Raw genomic sequence first — 26,782 nt, forward strand, 5'->3', positions numbered from 1 at the left:
TCAAGTCTCAATAGCAGCCTCCAAGCACAAGAGCAGCGATGCTGGTAATTCAGATCTGCCAAAAAGAAGCTGCAAAGTGTTTCCTTTAATTGAAAAGGTGAAAGTTCTCAATACGGAAAAATAAAATTGAGTGCCGATGTTCCCAAGATCTTCAATAAGAACAAATCTGTGAAACAGTGAAGAAGGAAAGAGGAATTTTTTTGCTGTTGCACCTCAAACTGCATGATAAGTGCTTAAGATGGAAGAGGCATTCAATCTGTACAATAAGGTCTTCTGCGATAGAGATGGAGAGATCACATTTGCATTTAACAGTACATTGTTATAATTATTCTATCATTAGCTACTGTAGTTGATTTCTTACTGTGTCAAATTTATAAATTGAATTTTATCATAGCTATGAATCCATCGAAAACAACATAGTGAATATAGGGTTCAGGGCTATCCACGGTTACAGGTATCCACCCAGGGTCTTTGAACATATACCCCAGAGATAAGGGGGAAAATGGTATATGAATAACTGACATAAGCATTTCATGACATAATATTTACTCCTGTTATGTGCTGTAAACTCCACTCAGTTCTATTCTGTTCTCACCTCTTTAACTTTGTAAATACCCAATTTGAAGAACAAGGGTCCAAAAAAGCGGAAGAAGGCATGAACTAAAAAATGAAGTTGAACTAGGCAACGGGGAGGGGCCACTCGAGATTAAAGGGGATGAACTTCAGTGAGTCCAATAGTCATGGATGTAGGGTTTTATCCATCGTGTTTGGCTGCAAGGAGGAAGGCGTGGAGCAGGCAGAGAGCTAGATTTAACTAGGACTGGGGTTTTCCAGGCATCAGTGCTGAAGAATGCGGCAAGGGCATCTGGGATTTCTGCGGGGTTACTACGATGTCACAGCATGGAATCCAGGCCAGGTAAGGCTGTAACATGAGCTTAAGATGGAGACTGAGAGAAGACAAAAAAGTGGTCAGTCAGTGGACTGGCGGGGCTGGAAAAGTGAAGACCACGCATCAGAGAGAGTGAGCTAGCAAAACAGCATGTGGTGATGGGAAAGCAGGTGCCTGAAACTGAGATTAAGGTAGGAGCTAATTTTGTGATAAACACAAGGGCAAAGTATGACCATGGGAGTGAATGACTGGGATAAAGGAAAGGACAAGCTCCCTGGAGAAAAGAAGGTTAAGCAACCAAGAGCTGAGGGTTAGGGTGTTGAAAAGATCATTCATCTGGATACTGAAATAACCAACAAGCATCACAGGACTTTTAAGCAGAAAAGGGCAATGAGCCAGGAGCTAAAAATATTAAAGAAATGAGCAGGAGGGACCGGAAGTAGAGGACTGCGGCAGGCAGGGGCTGTAGAATAATCTGATGGCAAGGACTTCAAAGCAGGGTTTTCAGGAGGTGGAAGGGAGGATGATCAGGGATGGCACTGAGGAGCCAGGTGGCTCCTCCTGTCCTTGTCCAGGCCCAGTGGTAAGAAGAGTGCAAAAGAGAAAGCAGCTTAGGAGGGGGGTGGGAAAGCAAGGGCTTCATGTAAGAGCCAGACTTCCACTGAGCAAAAAGTAAACAGAAGGATGTACACATATTGCAAATGGCAGATCTGGAGATCGTATGGAAGTGCACCCAAAGAGCAGAGAGGGGAGAGGAAGAGGCCCGGTTAGCAGATGGCGGGAGCCGTACGAGGATAAACATCTAGTAACCGACTCAAGAAAGGAAACTAAGAAGAATGAAATTCTCCATTTCAGCAGAGTAGGTGGGCCTAGAGAATGTTATGCTTAGTGAAATTAGTCAAATAAGACAAATACTGAACAATAGGCTTCCCAGATGGCTCAGTGGTAAAGAACCCACTTTTCAACGCAGGAGCCACAGAAGACGTGGGTTCGATCCCTGTATCAGGAAGACCCCCTGGAGGAGGAAATGGTAACCCACTCCAGTATTCTTGCCTGAAAAATCCCACGGACAGAGGAGCCTGGTGGGCTACAGTCCATGGGGCCGCAGAGAGTCAGACATGACTGAGCCCCTAGCACCCAAGATCACTTACATGCAGAATCTAAAAACTAATGCAGATCGAAACAGAATATTTTGTTTGTATATAACAAAACAGAAGCAGCCTCACAGATACAGAAAACTAAGGGTTACCAGTGGGGAGACGGTAAAGGGGGACAAGATTGGGGTAGGGGGTTAAGAGATACAAACTACCACATATAAAATAAATAAGCAACAAGAATACATTGTACAACACAGGGAATAATGGCAATTATCATGTAACAACTTTTAATGTAAAAAATACTGGGTCATTATGCCATGCACCTGAAACTAATACTGTAAATCAAACTATACTTCAATAAAAAATGAAAACTAAGCAAATCTAATGATGTAATTGAAGTATACCGCATTCATGTGAATGTCAGGACTTTTAACTAAATGATAGAGACAACTGCTTTGACTCTCCTTTCCTTTCAAAAGTGTCAGCGTAGTCACCATTCATATTACATTCTTTATCACCATTTGACCTCTCATTCTCTTTCAAAATGATTTTTCTCATTCTTTAACACTCTTAGTTTTTTAAGCCATAAGTAAATCTTTAAATAAAGTTAGCAACAGAGTTGAACTTCCTAAAGAGGATAAACTTTTCACTTATTAACTGAGAAACCAAAATATTTAAATTTTCTATTAGAAAGTTGTGGCTTACCAGGTGGTTCAGGCGTAAAGAATCTGCCTGCCAGTGCAGGAGACACAAGAGAAACCGGTGTGATCCCTGGGTCAACAGGATCCCCTGGAACAGAAAGTGGCAACCCGCTCCAGTATTCATGCCTGGAAAATTTCATGTACAGTGGAGCTGATGGGGTCGCAAAGAGCTGGGTGCAACTAAGCATGCACGCGCGTGCGCACACACACACACTCAGTTCAGTTCAGTTCAGTTCAGTCGCTCAGTCGTGTCCGACTCTCCGCGACCCCATGAACCACAGCACGCCAGGCCCCCCTGTCCATCACCAACTCCCGGAGTTCACCCAGACTCATGTCCATCGAGTTGGTGATGCCATAGCCTTGACTAGACGGACCTTTGTTGGCAAAGTAATGTCTCTGCTTTTTAATATACTATCTAGGTTGGTCATAACTTTCCTTCCAAGGAGTAAGCGTCTTTTAATTTCATGACTGCAATCAGCATCCGCAGTGATTTTGGAGCCCAAAAAAATAAAGTCTGACACTGTTTCCACTGTTTTCCCATCTATATCCCATGAAGGGATAGAAAGTGGTTAATCAAACACAAAAACCAAACTAAAAAGGTTTAAGTTTGGTACCAATCAGTATACTTCAGAGAAAATCTAAACTCTTTACAGAGTCCCCACAGAACCACCTAAAATTCACCCAAGGACATGGAAAATCAAAAAAATGTTCAATTCTTGCTTTGTTGTACTGTCATCAAAATGCGGCATGAGCCCCACCTACTGGACACTTTATGTTACTGCAATGTTACCCTTTAAAAACGGCAAATAGAAATTTTCATTCATTCACTTACCATTCATGGGTAATTATTTATTGACTATCTTCTATAGACCCTTGGGACACAATAGTAAACACAAAAGACAAAAGTTTATGTCTTTACGGAGCTTGTATTTTAGTATCAGTTCAGTTCAGTTCAGTCGCTCAGTCGTGTCCGACTCTCCACGACCCCATGAATCACAGCACACCAGGCCTCCCTGTCCATCACCAACTCCTAGAGTTCACCCAAACTCATGTCCACAGAGTCGGTGGTATATAAGTATAAAATTTCTTATTTTGTTAACCACAAAAAAAATACAGGAAAAATCTGTGTACTGGGTTTCCTAGATAAGGAATCCAGGTTTGCTGGATAAGGCCAAACAGTAAGACTTTGGACACTTGGTGAATAAAAGTTTTCTTTAAAGGTCTTTTAATTAAAACTTACCATATTTTTATTTTATTTTCTGGAGAAAAATGAATTCACCTTTAGAGCAGTGTGTTTCTCTGTGACAATAAAAATATACATCCTGTGTATTCACTATCCCCTTGCATTTTTCTAATTTTATGAATCTATTATATGTTCATTATTTTAAATATTTTAGTTATTTTCACTTCACAAAAATGATATCATGCTGTGTGTGATTGGGGGATGGCTTCTTTTTCCATTTCATATTGTTGGTATTTTTTCAGTCATTCAGTTGTGTCCAACTCTTTGCAACCCCATGGATTGCACACACCAGGCTTCCCTGTCCTTCACCAACTCCCAGAGCTTGCTCAAACTGAAGTCCATCAAGTCAGTGGTGCCATCCAACAATCTTTCCTCTGTCATCCCCTTCTCCTTCTGCCCTCAATCTTTCCCAGCATCAGGGTCTTTTCCAATGAGTCAGCTCTTTGCATCAGTTGGCCAAAGTATTGGAGTTTCAGCTTCAGCCTCAGTCCTTCCAATGAATGTTCAGGGTTGACTTCCTTTAGAATTTACTGGTTTGAAGATCCTGCAATCCAAGGGACTCTCAAGAGTCTTCTCCAACACCACAGTTCAAAAGCATCAATTCTTCGGCGCTCAACTTTTTTTATGGTCCAACTTTCACATCCATACATGACTACTGGAAAAAACCCTAGCTTTGACCAGACAGATCTTTGTGGGCAAAGTAATGTCTCTGCTTTTAATACGCTATCTAGATTTGTCATAACTTTCTTCCAAGGAGCAAGTGTCTTTTAATTTCATGGCTGCAGTCACCATCTGCAGTGATTTTAGAGCCCAGGAAAATAAAATCCGTCACTGTTTCCATTGTTTCCCCGTCTATTTGCCATGAAGTGATGGGACTGGATGCCATGATCTTAGCTTTCTGAATGTTTCATATTGCATTGCTAAAATTCTCGATGGTGCAAATATACCGCAGTTCTTTTACCTATTCTTCCATTGACAGGCATGTGAATTCTTTCCAGGTTTTTCCTATTACAAATAGTACTTCTCTGATTATGCTGCCCAGGTCCCCAAGTGCATAAGTATTAGAGTTGTTTTTTTTTTTTGAATTGCTGAGTCATGGGCTATGCAAATGTTCAACACTTTGAGAAAATGACAAGTAGTTGTTTAGAGTGACAGCAACAAATTACACTCCCTCTAGGAATTTATAATAGATCTTTTGAAACTAAATCCTCTCAACACTTGATATGTTTAGACTTTTAAATTTGGGGCAGTAAATGGATACAAAAAGATGCCTCATTATGGTCTTGACCAGAGCCGTAAATGATGTCAAATAATGTCATTCCAGCTTTACTGGCCATGGGTACGCCCTGTTGTGTGAAACATTTTCCTGTGTTCTCCCCCCAACTCATGGTGTGTTATTTATGCTTTTCTTTTTATTTGTAGGAGCTCCTGATGTATTCTTTTATCTCTTTATTTTAAAATAATTTAAACTTACAAAAAGTTGAGAGAAGAATGCAAAGCATTTCTATGTATACTGTTTACCCATTCCACAGCTGTTAATGTTTTGTTACATTTGCCTTATTTTTCTTTCTCTTCTCTCTCTCTTCCTGAGTGTATGTGCACTTGTGTGTGATTTTTTTTCTCTGAATCATTTCAGACATGACAACCCATCATTCATCAATACCCTTGTGTGTATTTCCTAAAAACAAAGATAGTCTCCTACGACGCTAAATTCAACGATCAAAATCAAGAGCATCGCATTGATATGTTACTACATATCCGTTCAAATTATGCTAATTGTCCAGTTTCTTGCCTGGTCCTGGATGTAATCCCAGCTCACATGTTGCTGTCATTGTCATATCTCTTTAGTCTCCAGGAAGAGTTCCACGGTCTTTTGCCTTTCATGACCTTGACACTTTTGAAAAAAAACAGGCCAGTTACTTGGTAGATAGTCTCTTATTCTGGGCTTTCCTCATAACTACCTTTAGGCTATGCATTCTTGGTCAGAATAGCATAGAAGTGATTCTGTGCCCTTCTCAGTGTGTCCTTTATGGAGGCACATGTTGTTGATTTGCCTCATAACTGGTGAACTTACTTCTATTAACTGGATAATTTCATGTCTGGACAATTTCTCTACTATAAAGTTATATAATAAATGTTTTCAACCTATTAATTGGAACCTAATTAAAAAGCACTTGGGAGTATTTTATACTATGTGAATATCCATCCCACATCTCTCCCATCCTCGAATAATCTCACTGTCTTAATCACAGTTTCACACTACTGATACCTCATACTTCAGAAATATCTTAGCTATTTTTTACCCTTTTGTCTTCTGTCTAAATTGTAAAAATAACCTAGCACTTTCCATGATTTTGATTGTACTTTATCTGAATATATAATTCAAGTTGGGAAGAATTGGCATATTTATGCCATTGTCTTAGACATGACTTGTCTCTCCATTTGCTCAGTTTCTCTTTTATAGATCTTAACAAAGTTTTACAATTTTCTTTATGGAGGTCTTGCAGAAATTCCTCAAGGCAACTGAACAACTGGGATCAAGAGACGTAGAGCTGAGCTTTGGGATAGAAAGAAAGGTATGAAAGGATAACATTTGCCTTGCACTGCAAATGAACCCAGACTGAACTTGGCTTGGTTACGCTTAGTTTGAAGTGGATATTGAAGCTTCATCTAAACATGATGGACATTTAAGATTAAATGGTGAAATGTGTTTGACTTTAGATACTTCAAATGGAATTGGATCACTCATCACTTCCTCCCCTTCTCCTGATCTGTGACCAGTGTTAAGCTGTCCCTCTTGAGAAGTCAGTAGAAGCTAAAATGAATAGAGAAATTATTAAGATCTAGGAGAATCTTAAGACAGAAAAAGAACATGAGGCCAGAATTCTATCATCCTCAATGAAAAATTGTTGTTCTGTGGGAGAGGATGGCAGCTTTGAGCAATGAGGAGCCACAGAAGGCCTGTGGGAAGAGATGGTTAGGAAACTAGACAACATCCAGGAGGAAACATTTTTGGATCGATATTCAGAAAGTGAGGGACCACTGTTCCAAAATATCCCATTGTCACCAATCCACCCCACTGTAAGTTACAATCAAAGGAGTGTCAGGTAGCCACCCAGATGAAGAGATCACTAGGCAGAATCCCCTGGTTTCTACTACTGACACCAAAGCCAGGTTGACAAAGGAATATGTATGCGAGATGCCAAGGAAGAACCTTGCTAGCAACTTATAAACTCAACAGTGACCATCCCACAGTAGCTTAATATCCCAACAAGCTGAAAGAGCACACCACCCAAGAGAGAACAGTTCTACGAGGGCTGGCACCATGTGGTCCCTCATGATTTGTCTTGATTCAGGCATAGAATTCAGAATACCAGGGGAGTCATTGATCCCACGGCATTCCTTTGAGAGTTGGTCATAGGAGTTTGCAGTCACTATTCCTGGCATTTAATAAAAGTAGTTTAGTAAGATTTAACAAGCAGCTGAGAAAAAGAGAACAAGGATGTTATCTTGTGAAAATCAACATGCTTCACCAGTAACACTTCATACCAGTCAGAATGGCCATCATTGAAAAGTCCACAAATAACAAAGGCTGGAGAGGATGTAGAGAAAATGGAAAGTGAAAGTCATTCAGTCATTTCCGACTCTTTTTGGACCTCATGGACTGTATGTAGCCCTCCAGGCTACTCTGTCCATGGAATTCTCCAGGCCACAACACTGGAATGGGTTGCCATGCCCTCCTCCAGGTGATTCTCCCAACCCAGGGATCAAACCCAGGTCTCCTGCATTGCTGGTGGATTCTTTACCATCTGAGCCACCAGGAAAGCCTGAAGAAAAACGAACCCTACTATAATGTTAGTGGGAATGTAAGCTGGTGCAGCCACTGTGAAAAACGGTATGGAGGTTCCTCAAAAAGCTAAAAACAGAATTACCATATGATTCAACAATCCTACTCCTAGGAATATATATAGCCAAAACTATAATACAAAAAAATACATGCAACCCTATGATCATAGCAGTGCTATTTACAATAGCCAAGACATGGAAGCAACCTAAATGTCCATTGCCTGATGAATGGATATAGAAGATGTTGTACATATATACAACATAATACTACTCTGCTGTAAAAAAAAAAAAAAAAAGAATGAAATAATGCCATTTGAAGCAAGATGGATGGAACTAGAGATTATTATACTAAGTGAAGTAAGTCAGAAAGCAAAAGACAAATAGCATATGATATCACTTATATGTGAAATATAAAATATGACACAAATCAACCCGTATGTATGAAACAGAAATAGAATCATGGCCATAGAGAACAGACTTCTGGTTGCTAAGGTGGAGGGATATGCGGGAAGGGTGGACAGGGAGTTTGGGGTTAGTAGATGCAAACTATTACATATAGAAAGGAAAACAACAGGATCCTATACTGCATAGCACAGAGAATATATTCAATATCCTGATTAACTGTAATGGAAAGGATATAAAAAAGAACGCATATGTGTGTAGATATATAACGGAGTCAGTTTGCTCTACAGCAGAAATTAATCAACACTGTAAATCAACTATACTTTAATATATATAAAAAAAAAAAAAAGGCTAACCAGGATGACTGCCCTTTACAGAGATTTGCCACACCTTTGGCACAGAAATGGGCCGAGAGAGTCCCTACAGGCAGGCCGTGGTTTTCTCCAGAAAATAGTTCTGTGCTGCTCCCTCCCACAAACAATTCAAAGCTCAGAAAATGATTCTTTAGCCTGACATTTTGAAAATATTTGTTAGTTTTCCACTATAGCTCTTAAAACTTAGTAATACATGCTCAAAATCTCAAATTTTAAGCAATGTAATGTCCTGATGAGTTTTCAACACAATTTAGTTGAAAAATATAGTCCAAGTAACTAAATATATTGACCAATTATGTAAGTCAATTAAAGACTGCTGCCTAAAATGATGATTTTTTGCTTTAGAGTGGTGTTTGGGTCAATTTTTTTGACAGAAATCAGATGCAGAACTAGTTTTCCATGAAGACAAACTCACGACAGCTCTCCTACACATACCCTACCACTGTTAAAATCCCATTTTGCCAGTAATCCCATTTTACTCACTCTGTGACCTGTGGAAGACTGCAACTTAATAATGTGTTTAGATTTAGAAGCTGTCAGATGTGTGTTTATTTAATTTAAGCTGGTCAAAAACAGCTGCAATGTAACATATCAATTATAACAACTATTCTAGCTATCAGAAATTAAACCAAGATATTATATAGTCAGTAGGGAAAAATGTAATTCAAGGCATGAAAGGAAAAAATAAGAAAGAAATTCCAGTGAATTCAATTTGAGTAGAGGTCTGAAATGATTGACAATAGGTCCCAACAGATGAAATATTTTTACCACTAGCCTAGTCCTATTTGATGACATTTTATAATTAAGTTATTTTTACATAACATGATGTATACAAGTGCAGAGAAATTTAAAATGAAGAGTATAATTTCATTATATACAATGAAATACTTCTCAGCCATTAAAAAAGAATGAAACAATGCCATTTGCAGCAACATGGATGGACCTAGAGATTATCATACTAGTTGTGAAGTAAGTCAGAAGGAGAAAGACAAATGACATATGGTATCACTTATATGTGGAATCTAAAATACTACACAAGTGAGCCTATCTACAAAACAGAAACTGACTCACAGACATATATAATAGACTTGTGGTTGCCACAGACCAGGGGAATAGCTGAATTGGGAGTTTGGGATTAGCAGATGCAAACTATAATATATAGGATGGATAAAAAAACAAGGTCCTATTGTATAATGCAGGGAACTATATTCAATATCCTGTGATAAACCATAATGGAAAAGAATACGAAAAAGTATATATAAAAAGTTGTCCCTGGCTAAATTTGTAGATAGGCTCATAAAAGTTGTCCATGGCTAAATTTGTAGATAGGCTCACTTGTGTAGTATTTTAGTATATATATATGTGTGTGTGTGTATATATATATATATGTATGTATGTATATATATTGTGTGTATATATAATATATACAATGTTACGTTAATTTTTGTTGTACATTAAAGTGATTCAGTTAAACATACATATATATGTATACATATATATTATGCATATACATAATACATATATATTATATATATATATATATTATGTATGTTTAACTGAATCACTTTGATGTACAACAAAATTTAACGTAACATTGTAAACCAGCTAGACTTCAATAAAATGCTTTCAAACAGAACAAGCCACCATGGAGGTCCCTGTAGGAGTGAAGCCCTCACAGGTGACGGGCAGGGAGTGGGAAAGGGGCTCTAAGAAGTGAAATGCTGGGGTCCCTCTGAGGCTCCGAGAGTAGGAAAGCCTAGTCCAATGACCAGAAGGAGGATTTGGTGGTCAGACAGTCTCGGGCTCCCTTCCTACTCTGCTCCCCCCATACCACTGGACCCCGATAGGTCATGTTCCTGCTCCAAACCTCAGTTGTCTCACCTGTAGACCTGATATAATAATACTCACTCCATGGGTTCATCGTGAGACTGGATATGGAGATGTGTGTAAACATTTAGCTGGGACAGACAGACACTCAGGAAAGGATGACAGCAGCAGCAGGAGGAGGAGTCTTCATTTCTAAGACGCTGAAGGACACACAGTATATTCTTAGCTTGCTTTGCTTAGTTCTTTCATTGAAATGTAGGTGATGGTAAAAACGGTGACGTGCTCTTTGTGGAAGGCAGTTTGCCACGTATTATCTGTATTGCGTATTTGATATTGACGGAGAATACTCACTGCTGTTGGACAGACAGGAAACAACAAGTAGGATCCCTAAAACTCATAAGATGTGCTAAATAAAGACAGTAAGCAAGTGGTTTGTGAGACGTGAGCAGAATTCACAAGATGTGAATCTGGTTAAGTACAGATCGCTGGCAATCAGTAAGACATGTTAAAGATAGAAGGACTGAAATACATGGTTTTAAAAAGATGGACCTTTCAGAACATTTACTTAGGGAAAATGATGAAAAGCCCAGATCAGGAGGTACAAATCAAGCCGCCTGCAGACTGACACATTTCACCTCTCAGTTGGCCTGGCACTGGGGCCCATTTTGGCTTTGCATGTACTCTGCCAGAGAAATACAGCTCAAGGCTGCCCAGAAAGCTAATTGGGGAGCTCCAGCTGTGGCGGGCATCCTTGCCTCTGTGGCAACAGAGCTGTGTTGACTCCACACACCCAGGGAAGAACTGATGCAATAGACAGATAGTGGGCAAGACGAAGTAGGGAGAAGGGGAGGGAGAGAGGGAATGGAGAAGGAAAGAGAGAGGTCATGGGGATGTTGGAGGACACAGGATTCGGCAGTGTGGTCATTTCACTCCCCCCAAGTTTGTCAACTTACCCCGAACCTCTTTTCTCTGTCTACTCAACAGATGTCTTCTGTTGATCCAATAAATCACGTGATTGGAGCATGCTGACTTACCCTGTGAGGTTTCTGCTCTAGGACCCTCTGGGATATCTTGCCTGGGCTGTACTCAGATGCTACCATTGCATCAAGATAATTTCCCACATGACATATTTTTCTTTGGCACCAGAATATCTTTTGAGAGAAGAACCACTTGATATTCTTTTACAAATCCACCAAATTAGTGTTATTTTGCACCAAGAGCAATGCAGCTTGCCCCCTCACATTTTTCTGGGGAAAGCAAGTTGGATACCTTGTTAATGTCTGAAGAAATAGTAATTTCATATGACACTGCAGCCTTTCCTTCCAGACGATTGTTTCTAACTATATTCCCTGTTGTTATCTGATCTCCTTTTATTTTATTATCATGGAGTTTTAGACTGTTTGTTTGGAGTTTTAGATTGTTTGCTTTTTTAATAACTAATTGTCAGCACTCCAGTTTTCACTATTACCCTGACCAGGCTAGAGATACAGCCATGCTAGGAAGAGCAGCAGACACCCAAGCTCGTGGGAGAGTGACCAAAACCCGCCAGAAATCAAATGCATGCTTTTTTCTTTCTTTTCCTTTCTTTTCTTTTTCTTTTCTTTTCTCCTTCTTTCTTCTTCCTCCCTCCCTCCTTTTCGCTCCTGCTTCCTTCCTTCCTCTTTACCTTCCTCTCTTCTCTCTCTCATGTCTCTTCTTTTTTCAGCTTCTTTCATTTTTAACCCACAGTGCTCTTTTTCCCATCTCAAGAACCACGCATGAGTCCACTTGGGAGCTCCCCTGGAAACCATTTCTCTGCTCTGAAAATGAAGGTTTTGTTCATTATATCAAGCCAGCCTCCTGGACTTCTCAGAAAACGAGATCTCACCTGGGAGATTCCTCAGTTCTCTGGGGACATAAGCCCCTGGAAGACCCACCCCACTAATTGGTCAGTGATGTTTATACTAATTTGAATCCCACTGATACACAAGTCTTAACCTCAAGCATCAGCCTCTTGCTACATGTACATAAAACCTTGTCTTAATACCCAGGGGAAGGCTTGTACCAGGGTCAGTCTGTCTGGGAAAGCGATCAGGGGAAGTTGGAGTCATTTTCCCTCTGTGTCCTCTGTGGCTTTCTTCCAGCTCTCTCAGGCAATGCACATCATCTTGTGTTCCCTTCAATAGAGCCTGAGGAAAAATGTCAGGTTCTTCAGAGAGCAATATCTACAAAATTTAAAAAGTAAAGAGAAAAAGAAAGAAACCTTCCTCTTGCTAATATTGTCTGCCAGAAAAGGTTAAGGGAGGAAACCCAGTTATTCCACAATTAAGCTTAAATATAAAGAATCAAGGGCTACCCCAGTGGCTCTAGTGGTAAAGAATTCACCTACAATGCAGAAGCCACAGGAGACATGGGTTCAATCCCTGAGTTGGGAGGATCCCCTGGAGGAGGGCATGGCAACCCACTCCAGTATTCTTGCCTGGAGAATCCCCATGGACAGAAGAGCCTGGTGGGCTACAGTCAATGGGGTCACAAAAAGTAGGACACGACTGAAGCAACTTAGCACGGCATGGCATAAAGAATCAAGGTTTATATTTCCTGTATAAATGCAAAGACATAGAACCAAGCTTTATACTTCCTTTCAACTCCCTGCATCAGCAAACAAACCAACAACCAACCAACCAATCGACAAGCAAACCAACTGGCAAATAACAGAGGGCATTGGATGGCTCATGATACTGGAAAGTCTAGCTTCACCAGGGTTCTGGCTCCTTTCTCCCCAGCTCCCTTGGCACCCCTCTCTTCCTTATACTGGCTTAGTCTTCGGACTACTCACTCTCATAGTGACTAGATGGCTGCCCACCACAACCAGAACTGCTTCCTTGTTCACATCACGAAAAGAAAGTCTGGAACTCAGGACAGAAATGCTGAGCTTTGAACAGACTGCACCACCCTCTGGCCAGGATAAAATCATACACTGATTGGTTTACACCTGGGGTCTCTCAACCAGTCCCTGGCATATGTAAGATGATCTCACAAGTTGCTAGGAGTAAGCAGCTGGTGTGTGTGTGTGTGTGTGTGTGTGTGTAGGGGAGTGTGCACGTGTGCTCAGTCTTGTCCGCGACTCTTTACGACAGCATGGACTGTAGCCTGCCAGTCCATGGGGTTTTCCAGTTAAGACTACTGGAGTGGGTTGCCATTTTCTAGTCCAAGGGAACCTCCTGACCCAAGGGTTGAACCCGTCTCTTGCATCCCCTGCACTGGTAGGTGGACTCTTTGCCACAGCACCACCTGGGAAGCTGGAGGTGGGTTCAACTGCACCAAAACTGCAGGGCTTTTCCACAGCAAAAAGAACAGTGGTCTCCCAGAGCAAAACTGGGTGCTATTGGAAGGATGGGAGAAAGGGAACTGATGATGCCTGGGCAACCAGCCATGTGCACTGTACCCACACAGGGAATCCACCAGAGTATAGATGCTCCATACATCCCTGAGAAATGTATTGTTTTATGAGATTTTATCAACTAATTTCCTCTAAGTCCACTACTGGCTCACTGAAAAGTTAATATAACTGAAAGTCACTTTATCTCCTATTGCCTCACATCAACGCGAAGCATTTTACATGATAAGATGGAATCATTTCAGAAAAACTAACACAATTCTGCCTCTAGCTTCATAAAATCCAAACTGCTAAGAATAATTATTTAAGTTCCAATTTGACTACTGGCTGTTGAATTCAGACACGCCAGTCACTTAGCCAGGTGTTTCAGCAGTCTTGTCTTCAATATCTTTCTTGCTTAATCTTATTTCCACGCTGTTTTCCCATCAAAGTTAATTTCTTGCTGTCTTACCATGTGATGCTGTTGCTGCTGCTGCTAAGTCGCTTCAGTCGTGTCCGACTCTGTGCGACCCCATAGACGGCAGCCCACCAGGCTCCCCTGTCCCTGGGATTCTCCAGGCAAGAATACTGGAGTGGGTTGCCATTTCCTTCTCCACCATGTAATGCAGCTTTCCAAAATTCAAATCTATCTCTGATTGAGAATTTTCCACATTTCAAGCATACTTTTCTGACAGAGTCCAGAAGAATCAAAGCTCAGGGGATAGGGCCATGTATTGTTTTATTATCATTCCGCAAATCTTTTCCCAGCAATTCTCTGGGGTTTCTGATACATCTTTTGCCAGCTCGCAATCAGAGGGACTCAATATTTTAACTTGTAATAGTACTTTCTGCTGAGCATAATGCATGGTTGGGTCAAAATACCTGCAGCTTGAATTCTGGTTCCTAGACTAATTCCCCATGTTTACACGGAGGAAAACTTTTTCCAGAGGCCATTCAACTAACCTTCATGATGTGGTTTGTGCTTCAGCAATAAAAGCAGTGTGATTGAACAGGTGGTTCCAATCAGACACTTGGTTAGACCCAGCTTTGTCTAAGGAAGCCAAAGGTTTATGGTTGCCCTTGCAACCAAGACCTGTCTGAGCTCTGTCTCCTGACTGGAACTGACTGATGATTTCAGTTTCTTGTAGGAGCTGGGGCGGGGATGTAGAATAAGATGTGAGTATGTTAAAATGCACCTAGGATCTGTTCAACCAGGGAATGTAAGGGAACAGACACAGAGGCCATTGCCTTTAGAGAGGAGGCAAATGTACAAGGAGATCCAACCAGTCCATTCTAAAGGAGATTAGTCCTGGGTGTTCATTGGAAGGACTGATGCTAAAGCTGAAGCTCCAATACTTTGGCCACCTCATGCGGAGAGTTGACTCACTCGAAAAGACTCTGATGCTGGGAGGGATTGGGGGTGGGAGGAGAAGGGGACGACAGAGAATGAGATGGCTGGATGGCATCACCGACTCGATGGACATGAGTTTGAGTAAACTCCGGGAGTTGGTGATGGACAGGGAGGCCTGGCGTGCTGTGATTCATGGGGTCGCAAAGAGTCGGACACGACTGAGCTGAACTGAATTGAACACTTCCCTAGAACGGTGGATATGCCACGCCACACAAGGCACATAGGTTAATGCCAGGGTCAGTCAGGAGGCAGGAGTGAAGTGAGAGCATGGCCCACTATCATATTTTCTACAGGAAGGAACGAAGGAATGGGCAAGATAGTGTAAGCCAGTTGAGCAAGCTCAGATTTGGATGTTTTAATAATTTCAGTGGGCTCTGGGCTATTGGTTGGTCTCCAGTGGTGGTAGCTGGCCTTGAGATGATTTAGGGGAAACATAGGCTCAGTATGTGAGTCTGAATGTTAGAAGGTGGTTGGTGATAAGGCCTTCGAATTGGTTGGTTTGCATATGAAAGTCTCATGGGCAGGGGACATCCCTGGCGGTCCAGTGGTTGAGAATCCGCCTTGCAATGCAGGGATGTAGGTTTGATCCCCTGATTGGGGAACTAAGATCCCACATACCCCTGAGCAGCTCAGCCTGCAAGCTGCAACTACGGAGCCCATGCACTCCGGAGCTCACGTGCTGCAAGGAAAGATCCTGCGTGTAGTAACTAAGACTGAAAGCAGCCAAATAAATAAATATTGGAAAAAATAAAGCCTCACAGGCAAGTTGTTCAGCTGTAGGAATTAGCTAGCTGGGAGGGGCAGTCCCTCCAGGCTGAGCATCATAAAATACAGAAAACAGAAACCGCGGTGAACAGAATGAGGCAAAGGGAGAAGACGCTAACACTTGCACGGCTGTGCAGGAACCAGGGCAAACGCCACGTGCACGAATGACAGCACAAACGTGTCTGGGACCACTGCTGGGCCCTCAAACCTCCTTCCTATTTGCCTGGCCCGTCAACACCCATGCTGCACCCCTGTTTCTGCACCAGGCCTCTCACAGAGAATGTCGAGTCACACCCAATGCAGAAAGCTCCTGCTGCGTGTAGAGGTGTGACTTGGAAAGCAACTGGTCTTACAAGAAGGTAACTTTGCTGTCTTCCTCCATCTCTCTGCCAGTTGTCCTGGACCAAGATAAAAGGGAGCAAAAACTGCATTTGCCTGAGCAGCCAGTGATGAGCGTGAGGAGACTCATTCTACCACCCAGATGCGGTGAGATGAGAATGCGATGTTCAGCCTCTCCCTCCTTGCTGCAACCAGTCACCAAGTCCTGCTGAGTTTCTCTTATAAAACATTTTTAAATGATTCCTACTCCCGACCACCCCTGCTGCCCCAGCTTTAGGTCTCTGCTATCTTTCACCCCAATTAGAGCATTAACCTCCTAAATGGTCCGCCCACCTCCTCCACAAATTCACTCTCCACACAAATGAAGAAATCATTTAAAATGTCAATCCAGCTATGGTATCCTACGGTAAAATCCTTTCAATGGCCCCCTCATCTGCAGAAGTAGTCTTCCTCAGACCTTTCAATTTACTGGACAACTTTTTTAATACTAGAAACTTACACAAGATGTCAGATTTACATTTTGCTAAGGAAAGACAATTTTAAAAAATCTTCTATGAAAATCCTTACTTGAAGGAAAAGGTAATTTAAACTCACACACACACACACACACACACAAACGGAATGTAATCTCAGAAAACTGTCAGTCACTTCTATTGAATAAATTTATGTTTGTGAAAAACACCACACATCCCAAAGAAGTGAAATTGCTGCCTGCCATTGGCTGCAGTCTACAGTCGTGCGTGGCAATCCGAAGCCTCCTGTAAGCTGGTCCCTGGCCACCATCCTTGGCTTCTCCTTCCAAGCTTCACCTCCAGCAGCTCCTCACTGTGCAGCGCTCATACCCCACTGAGCACCCCTGAGACCTCGCCCATCTTCCCCTTGTTCAGTCTGTCTCTGCAGCCTCCTGTAGGGATCGACTACTGCCTCCCACGGCCACTCCACGCCTTTGCACAGCTAACTTTGTGTACCCTGCAGCACTCAGAAAAGGTGTTCCATCCACAAGAACCCCGTTCTCACTCCTTACACACTTGTGTCCCCATTCCTAGAGATGAGTTTAAATAATTCAATAATGTGTTGTGCAAATTAGTATCCTTATCCTTAACATATTACATGCACTGCACTTTGCATAATTCCCTGTCTTTTCACATCTTTCTTCCACTAGATGGCAGTTCTACAGGCCAGTAGTCTAGGATGATGGATTTTCACTTTTATGTCAACAGCATCTAGCATAGCAACTCTTTTCTTTTTTAATTTAATTTTTACAATGTTGTGTTGGCTTTTGTCATACAGCAACAGGGAATCAGCCATAATTACACCTAACTCTGCTTCCTGCCTAGCCTCCCTCCTCTCCCCCCATCCTGTCCTTCCAGACAACCTATCTGAAAAAGAATTGAGTAACGATAGTAAAGAAGCTTCAAAACATTAGAAATAGACTAGAGAAAATGTAAGGAACATTTTACACGTTTAACAAAGGCCTAGAAGAAATAAGGAATGAACCAACAGTGACAAACAACATAATCATTTAAATTAAAAAATAGAAGGAATCCATAGCAGCATAGTGACTCCACATAACATGGGCATTCAAAAATGTTTACTGGCTGAAAAGGTAAAGGAATAGATAGCTATATTTCAAAGAAATATGTGGTGATAAGAAATTAATTATGAAGCCATTTAAAATTATTCAGAAGAAAGCTAATGTGTAAATTAAGTTATATTGGGTATACTTTTACTTTGGCCCTTCTTTAGGCAGGTGGCATCACCTTACAAAAATAGGACAGGCACCTTCGTCCCCCTTCCCCCATCTCATTTTATTAGTTCAAGGGGCAGTCAATCCTCTGCCTATTCCCAAATGCACAGATATCTCATTATCTGGGAAAATTTGAGGATGGGAAAACTGTGCTTAATGTTCTAAAATTTTCACAGTCCAAACAAAAAAGATGCTAAACATGATTTTGTTGTTGTGATCATGCATCCCTCAGTGTAATGCTTATTCCCTGAAGAAAATGTCTTTTAAAACAATTAACTGGCCACAGGATAACCATAATATTGTACCCTTGATGGTAGTTACTGTGAAAACACTTTAAATGTTAAAACATCCCATGTTAAAACACTGCCGGAAATAGTCTTGATCCTGGCTCAGAGCTCTAATGTGAAACTGGGATTTCCAACCCTGTAAATGGTGTCAGAGCAAGCCAACTGCACCTAATGAGTATTTAACTTTAGTTTTTCCAGCTTTCACAAATAGGAGGGCACACATGAGGAGATAACCGAAATAGAACTGCCGTTTCACTGCAGTACCCAACAGTGAAATGGCAGTTCTATTTTTAATTTTTGAGGAACCTCCCTCCTGCTTTTCACAATGGTTGCATCAATTTACATTCCCACGGCTTGTGCACAAGGTTCCCTTTTCTCTACATCCCATCCAACATTTGCTATTTCTTGTCTTTTTAATAATAGCCACTCTAACATGTGTGTTATGATATCTCATTGTGGTTTTGATTGGCATTTCCATAATAATTAGTAATGTTAAGCATATTTTCATATGTCTGTTGGTCGCTTATATACCTTCCTTGGAAAAATGTCTATTTGGAGCCTCTGCTTAATTTTTAATCGGTTGTTTGTTCTTACGTTGTTCAGTTGTATGAGTTCTTTATTTTGGACATTAACCCTTTCTTGGATAAGATAGGTTGTCTTTCAAATTGTTGATGGTTCCCTTTGGTGTGCAGAAACTTTTTATTTTGATGTAGTCCCATTTGTTTATTTTGGCTGGTGTTTCCCTTGCCTGAGGAGAAACATCCAAAAAGTTGCTGCTAAAACTGATGACAAAGAGTACACTGCCTATGTTTTCTTCTAGGAGTTCTATGGTTTCAGGATTTATATTTAAGTCTTTAATTCATCTTGAGTTACTTTTTGTGTATGATGTAAGACAATGGCATAATTTCATTCTTTTGCTTGTGACTTTTATGTTTTTGTTGTTACAAATTATCTTTTTATGTGTGAGTGTATTGCCAAGTAGAAGTATCTATTGTACATAGAGATAGTATCTATCCATCTAAACACTAAAATTTGAACTTCCTTGGTGGCACTGAATAAGAATCCACCTGCCAGTGCAGCGGACACTGATTTGATCCCTGGTCTGAAAGGATTCCACATGCCACAGGGCAACTAAGCCCATTCACCACAACTACTGAGCCCAAGCTCTAGAGACTGCATACCGCAACTACTGAAGCCCATGCACCAAGAGCCTGTGCTCCACAAGGAGAAGCATGCACGCTACAATAAACAGTAGCCCCCTGCTCACTGCAACTAGAGAAAGCCCACACACAGCAACCGAGACCCGCACAGTTCAGTTCAGTTCAGTCGCTCAGTCGTGTCTCTTTGCGACCCCATGAATCGCAGCACGCCAGTCCTCCCTGTCCATCACCAGCTCCCGGAGTTTACCCAAACTCATGTCCATTGAGTCGGTGATGCCATCCAACCATCTCATCCTCTGTCGTTCCCCTCTCCTCCTGCCCTCAATCTTTCCCAGCATCAAGGTCTTTTCAAATGAGTCAGCTCTTCGCATGAGGTGGCCAAAGTATTGGAATTTCAGCTTCAACATCAGTCCTTCCGATGAACACTCAGGACTGATCTCCTTTAGGATGGACTGGTTGGATATCCTTGTGGTCCAAGGGACTCTCAAGAGTCTTCTCCAACACGACAGTTCAAAAGCATCAATTCTTCGGCGGTCAGCTTTCTTCACAGTCCAACTCTCACATCCATACAAGACCACTGGAAAAACCATAGCCTTGATTATATGGATCTTTGTTGGCAAAGTCATGTCTCTGCTTTTTAATATGCTCTCTAGGTTGGTCATAATGTTCCTTCCAAGGAGTAAGCGTCTTTTAATTTCATGGCTGCAATCAACATCTGTAGTGATTTTGGAGCCCCCCAAAATAAAGTAAGCCACCGTTTCCACTGTTTCCCCATCTGTTTGCCATGAAGTGATGGGACCAGATGCCATGATCTTAGTTTTCTGAATGTTGAGCTTCAAGCCAACTTTTTCATTCTCCTTTTTCACTTTCCTCAAGAGGCTTTTGAGTTCCTCTTCACTTTCTGTCATAAGGGTGGTATCATCTGCATATCTGAGGTTGTTGATATTTCTCCAGGGAATCTTGATTCCAGCTTGTGCTTCTTCCAGCCCAGCGTTTCTCATGATGTACTCTGCATAGAAGTTGAATAAGCAGGGTGACAATATACAGCCTTGACGTACTCCTTTTCCTATTTGGAACCAGTCTGTTGTCCCACATCCAGTTCTAACTGTTGCTTCCTGACCTGCATACAGATTTCTCAGGAGGCAGGTCAGGTGGTCTGGTATTCCCATCTCAGAATTTTCCACAGTTGATTGTGATCCACACAATCAAAGGCTTTGGCGTAGTCAATAAAGCAGAAATAGATGTTTTTCAGGAACTCTCTTGCTTTTTCGGTGATCCAGCAGATGATGGGACTCTTTTAACTTTCTGCCTTTTCATACTGTTCTTGGGGTTATCAAGGCAAGAATACTGAAGTGGTTGCCATTCCCTTCTCCAGTGGACCACGTTTTGTCAGAGCTCTCCACCATGACCCATCCATCTTGGGTGGCCCCACACGGCATGGCTTAGTCTCATTGAGTTTGACAAGGCTGTGGTCCGTGTGATCAGATTGGTTAGTTTTCTGTCATTGTGGTTCCAGTCTGCCTGCCCTTTGATCCCCTCTCTCAGCACCTACTGTCTTACTGGAGTTTCCCTTACCTTGGACGTGGGGTATCTCCTCTCTGCCACTCCAGCGCCACGCAGCCACCACTCACCACTCAAGACTCAGCACAGTCAAGAATAAATAATTTTCAAAAGTAAAATAAACACTAAAATGTAATGCAATAAAGTAATGCTTTTTATCAGATTAGAAACATAAACATTGCAATCATAAAGTGCTCTAACCAAAGAACTCTAAAAGTATTTTCTTGTGACATCTACTTTATCTACCCGCAGTTAGGAATGGCAGGGCCCAGGAAAAGCTTAGCCAACAGAAAGCCAGCACTTGCAAGAAGCTCTACTCAGGAGTCAGGCTGCAGATGCCCAAGACAGGCTGCCACCTTAGCTTCCCTGGAGCCCACAGGCCCACTCTGACTGCCAGTCCCATCATGGGGCTAGTTTGAGGTGAGAGGTGAGAGGGAAGAGTAGCAGGTGGGAGGAAACTTCTGTCACGACTGTCCATCCACACCAATTCTACAGATAAGAACATCCAGCATTTTTGATGTGTATCTGCCACTCTCAGCAAACATTGAAATGTGCTTAAGCAAAAAAATATTAACACTGGGAACAAAAGCCATTTTCTCTACAGTCGGCAGATACCATTTATTCCTTTCAGCCATGTTTTCAACAAGATGCTCTAAAAGAGGCTGCTCCTAGTATACTGCCAGTCAGGCAAGCCAGGATCAAGGGTAACAGAGCTCCTTCAGTTACAACTACTCATCCAAATGAATACAAATTTATTAGAGAGCCAAAATCAATCTCTATTATTCACATGGAACATAGTGAAGTGTGGCAACAACATGTGCATTTCAAGGTCAACTTTTAACTCTAGTCACACTTCCCTCCAAATTGAGAAAGAAAGCCTTGTGTGGAAGAGAGCAAGATTAACACCACCACCTCTTCTCCAAATACAATCAGGGCTCATAAAGCTCATAATAGATAACAAATGCAAAAAAGGGGAAATTTTTCTCAATATATATACACAGCAACAGAGGAAGACTACTCCCTCTCCAGGCTTCCTTGGCATCAGGCAAAGCATGGCTATTTGCAACAATAATTCCTAAACTGACTAAGAAAATGCTCACAAATTCACAGGTAATCAGGGAGTATTAAATAATTTCCTGAACTAGGATAGCAGTCACCATCAAAAAAAATTTTCTTTCTTCTTATTTGAGATGTTTTCACACATGAACAATAATTCCTAAACTAAGAAAATGCTCACAAATTCACAGGTAATCAGGGAGTATTAAATAATTTCCTGAACTAGGATAACAGTCACCATCAAAAAAAATTTTCTTTCTTCTTACTTGAGATGTTTTCACACATGAGATTTCACAATATCCCAGATTCTTTACTTAATATTAAACTATTAATACACAGAGGACATCCTCAGAGCTCAAGTATGAGCAGTATTAATATTCTCAGCTATTTCCACACTTACAGATGAGCAAATATTTTATCAGACTACCCAACTTACTGTTGTAAGTCAACAGTAACAGCCAGCTCTGTATAGTTCTTATCCTGTTCATCAAAGAACAGCACACTAGCTGGATGACTCGTCCAATGGGAAGGAAGTTCAGTTAACTCAGTGAGTATTTTGCTCCCCTCCAACGTGCACCGTGAATCTCACTATTCGGTCTCTAAGTCCCTGACTCTTCTATGACTCACCTAGTCCAAAGAAAATCTTGCATAAGGGTGGACGGCTGCAACCCCAGTGGGAGCACTGGTATTTGTTTAATTATTTATTTTTATTTTTGGCTGCGCTGGGTCTTCAATGCTGCGTGTGGGCTTCCTCTGGTTGTGGTGCTTCTCATTGCAGTGGCTTCTCTTGTTGCGGAGCACAGGCTCTAGGGCGCTCAGGTTTCAGTCGTTGTGGATAGAGGGCTCTAGAGCACAGGCTCAGTAGTTGTGGCGCTTGAACTTCGTTGCCCCATGGCGTGTGGGATCTTCCTGGACAAGGGATCAAACCCCTGGCTCCTGCAATAGCAGGCAGTTCCTTTACCACTGAGCTACCACAGAAGCCCAGAGGCATTGGTATTCGTGCTGAAGTAAACTTTAGAGGAATAACTATACTTGCTTATAGGACTGTTCACAGCCTTGCCAGAAAACCTACTCTTCCTGAATACCTAGATTGAAAAATTCTAATAATTTAAACGTGAGATTTCATTGATAAAGCTCGAGTTCCTGTGTAAGGTTCTGGTCCCTGGAAAGATGTATGACTAGCCCAAAATACTGGCTGTGTTTCCACTTTAATCCTGTCCATTGTTCTTCCTCACCACAGTACTGTCAAGTTCTCCCACCCCTCATGTCACTGGTAAGCTCTCTTAACTGCTTCTAATGTTCTTTGGATGTTCTACAGAGGATTCACGGAGGTTCTCGCTTTAATGTGTAGGGAATTTCCATTTCATACCATCAGTTCCCTAAAAACCATCAACTGGGAACAACTTCTAGTTAGTAAAGGCACAATTACTCTTTATATAAAGGAAACCAAAGGAGTTGTTTGGAAGTTGAACAAACACTTTAAATATTCCTATGAAGGGAATGCTGTATCTGCTACCAAAACCCAGAGACATATACTAGATCTAAGATTAGATGGAATATGTAAAAGCATTAACTTGGCAGTTTAAGACATAGTGCCGATTTTCCACTATACCACTGGGGGAGAGTGCTAGTTAGTATTAACAGCAGCAATACTAACACCACCCTATTGGCTTGTTTTCTTCCTGCTTTCAGTAAACTTGCACCAGCTCCAGTGAAGTCTGCCCCAGGATACATCACTCAGAAACCTGTAGAACTGCTTAGAGGTAGAACTATGCGCTCTACTGCAACTAGTCCAGCAACTAGCACTCAGCCAGTAAACACTACCCTGGGGTGGAGCCCACGGAAAAGACTTAAGACCAGGAAAGACTTGCAGAAATTGCACAAAAATTCTTGTTTTTATAATGTCTTCCCAGGAAGTCAGAAAATAATTGGATTTTAGTTAAAGAGATAGAATCTATCCTCAAAATGGAAAAACTACAGAAAAGTACTATTAATTAATCAATAACTTACTTTGGCTAAATGATCATAGTAAGTCAGTACAATTTATCACTGTAGTTAGAAGCATACCCTACCATACCCTCATAAAACAGGATACTAGTGAAATATGTGAAGATATGACAGCCCTTTAGCCTTTTGTCGCTTCAGAACTTAAAAAAGACAAAGGCTAACCAGGATTTGACACTCAGATACATAGTTGCTTAGCACAAGCTGAGTTAGGAGATAGCTAAACATTGATTCTTACTCAGTTATGATGTTCTTCAGTTCAGTTCAGTTCAGTTCACTCGCTCAGTCGTGTCCGACTCTCCCCAACCCCATGAATCACAACACGCCAGGCCTCCCTGTCCATCACCAACTCCCAGAGTTCACTCAAACTCATGTCCACAGAGTCGGTGATGCCATCCAGCCATCTCATTCTCTGTCGTCCCCTTCTCCTCCCACCCCCAACCTTTCCCAGCATCAGAGTCTTTTCCAGTGAGTCAACTCGTCTCATGAGGTGGCCAAAGTATTGCAGTTTCAGCTTTAGCATCAGTCCTTCCAATGAACACCCAGGATCGATCTCCCTTAGAATGGACTGGTTGGATCTCCTTGCAGTACAAGGGACTCTCAAGAGTCTCTCCAACACCACAGTTCAAAAGCACCAATTCTTCGGCAATCAGCTTTCTTCACAGTCCAACTCTCACATCCATACATGACCACGGAAAAAACCATAGCCTTAACTAGACGGACCTTGGTTGGCAAAGTAATGTCTCTGCTTTTTAATATACTATCAAGGTTGGTCATAACTTTCCTTCAAAGGAGTAAGCGTCTTTTAATTTCCTGGCTGCAATCAGCATCTGCAGTGATTTTGGAGCCCCAAAAAAATAAAGTCTGACACTGTTTCCACTGTTTTTCCATCTATTTCCCATGAAGTGATGGGACCAGATGCCATGATCTTTGTTTTCTGAATGTTGAGCTTCAAGCCAACCTTTTCACTCTCCTCTTTCACTTTCATCAAGAGGCTTTTTAGTTCCTTTTCACTTTCTGCCATAAGGGTGGTGTCAGGAAGTTCCTATTTGGACATCGATGGTTCTCAACCTGGTTGCACCTCAGAGTCATCTAGGAAGCTTTAAAAATTATCAAATGCCTACATCTATTAAATCTGGAGGGTGGAGCCCAAAAATCAGTATATTCTTTGTTTCCCCAGATGATTCTAATGTGCAGCCCGGCTCTACACCACTGATACATCCCTTTCAGAAAGGCATTGCATGAAAGCCATTGGTACCTAGATAGTTTTGTTTTTTCCAAATTCCACAAGGAAAGGGGACTTTTAGAGAAAGGCAGTTGACTGTTTGGTAAGTGCTGGTTCTCACAGGTCATCTGAGTGCTGGTCGAAGAGGAGTCAGCCCTTGTCTTGGCAGAGGAGGCAGAGTGTCCGGCTTTGGCAGCTGCCTCCAAAAACAACAAAGAATGCCCAGATGCCCATAAGAATCATGATTATGTATGCTGACATCAGATTTAATCGTAATGGGGATTCATGAAGGTCCAGGCTGACACCAGCAGAAGAAAGAGCTACAAGAAAGTCGTACCACTTTTTCTCCTCAAAGCCATCAAAAGACACAATGCCCCAGAACATGTGCATCAAGGTGATAACCAGTATCCTAAAGACTGAATTTAGGAAGAGCTGAGGAGGGTCTCCATGAATGCCCACTGTGCCCGGCCCCAAGGAGTCAGGGTCTTTACAAAGGAAAATATTCCACTCATGATTCCAAAGCCCAAGCCAGAAACATAAGCCAGCGATCCACCGAGGGTGCTGTTTCATCTGGGTTTATACTTTTCAAACCTTCACCAGATCTTTTAAGTTCATAATATGCAAACCAGAACATTTCCTGGATAAGGACTGAGAGTAACACTCCTAAGATCAGCAGATATTTCTGTATTGGTCCATCTTTTTTGATGCCATGAACCAAACAAGGGAGGAAAGCCACAGAGACACAAGCAGAAGAAAGCTCTGATGGTGAGGAAGATGATGCTCAAAGACTCAGTGATGATGGCGCAATGCAGAGGGCAAGCCCAGGACCAGAGGCAATGAAAGTGCAGTCAAAAAGGACAGACACCCTCAAACCAACCCAGAAGCCACACAGGGGCCTGCTGGGATGTGGGAGCACAGAGCACTTACAGAACTGAGCGTGGGGGTGAAGGGTTCACCAGAAAGAGCAGAAAGGCGGAGGCGGGTTCTGTTTCTAGATTATTTTCTTCAAGCTGGCTACTTCTGTCTTCCATATCATTTGCTCTATTTCCAATGCATTCTTCATCTCATTTACAGTAAGCCCCCTACATACAAATGAGTTCCATTTTTAAGTCAAATCTGTTGGTAAGTCCAACAGAGTTAGCCTAGATACCCAATTAACACAATCGGCTATATACCACTGCTTTTACACTTGCTTGCAGACTTCCTGGGCTTGAAGATACTGTTCTATTGTACCTTATATAGTACTGTACAGTAAAGTACACAAAAGCACAACCACTTGTAGAAGATACACACATGTGACAATGTAAGGCAAACACATGCACTAACTTATGTAATTGAACATGTGAACACGTTTGCATCTTTGAAAGTTTGCAACTTGAAGGTTCATATGTAGGGGACTTACCGTATTGAGTTCTTCAGCTTCAGAACTTTCAGGTTTGTTTGTTTGTTTAACATTTCTACCTCTTTGGTGACATATTCATTCTGTTCATTCAT

The 26,782-nt window shown here is 41.7% G+C and overlaps 1 pseudogene; it reads right to left on the reverse strand.

Moving 5' to 3' along the window:
- On the reverse strand, window positions 1–26,782 carry LOC129536039 (gamma-secretase subunit APH-1B-like; annotated as a pseudogene).

This window comes from Moschus berezovskii, chromosome 6 (genome assembly GCF_049115385.1).
Source record: "Moschus berezovskii isolate FMDL1 chromosome 6, NW_MosBer_1.0, whole genome shotgun sequence".
Taxonomy (NCBI): Eukaryota; Metazoa; Chordata; class Mammalia; order Artiodactyla; family Moschidae; genus Moschus; species Moschus berezovskii.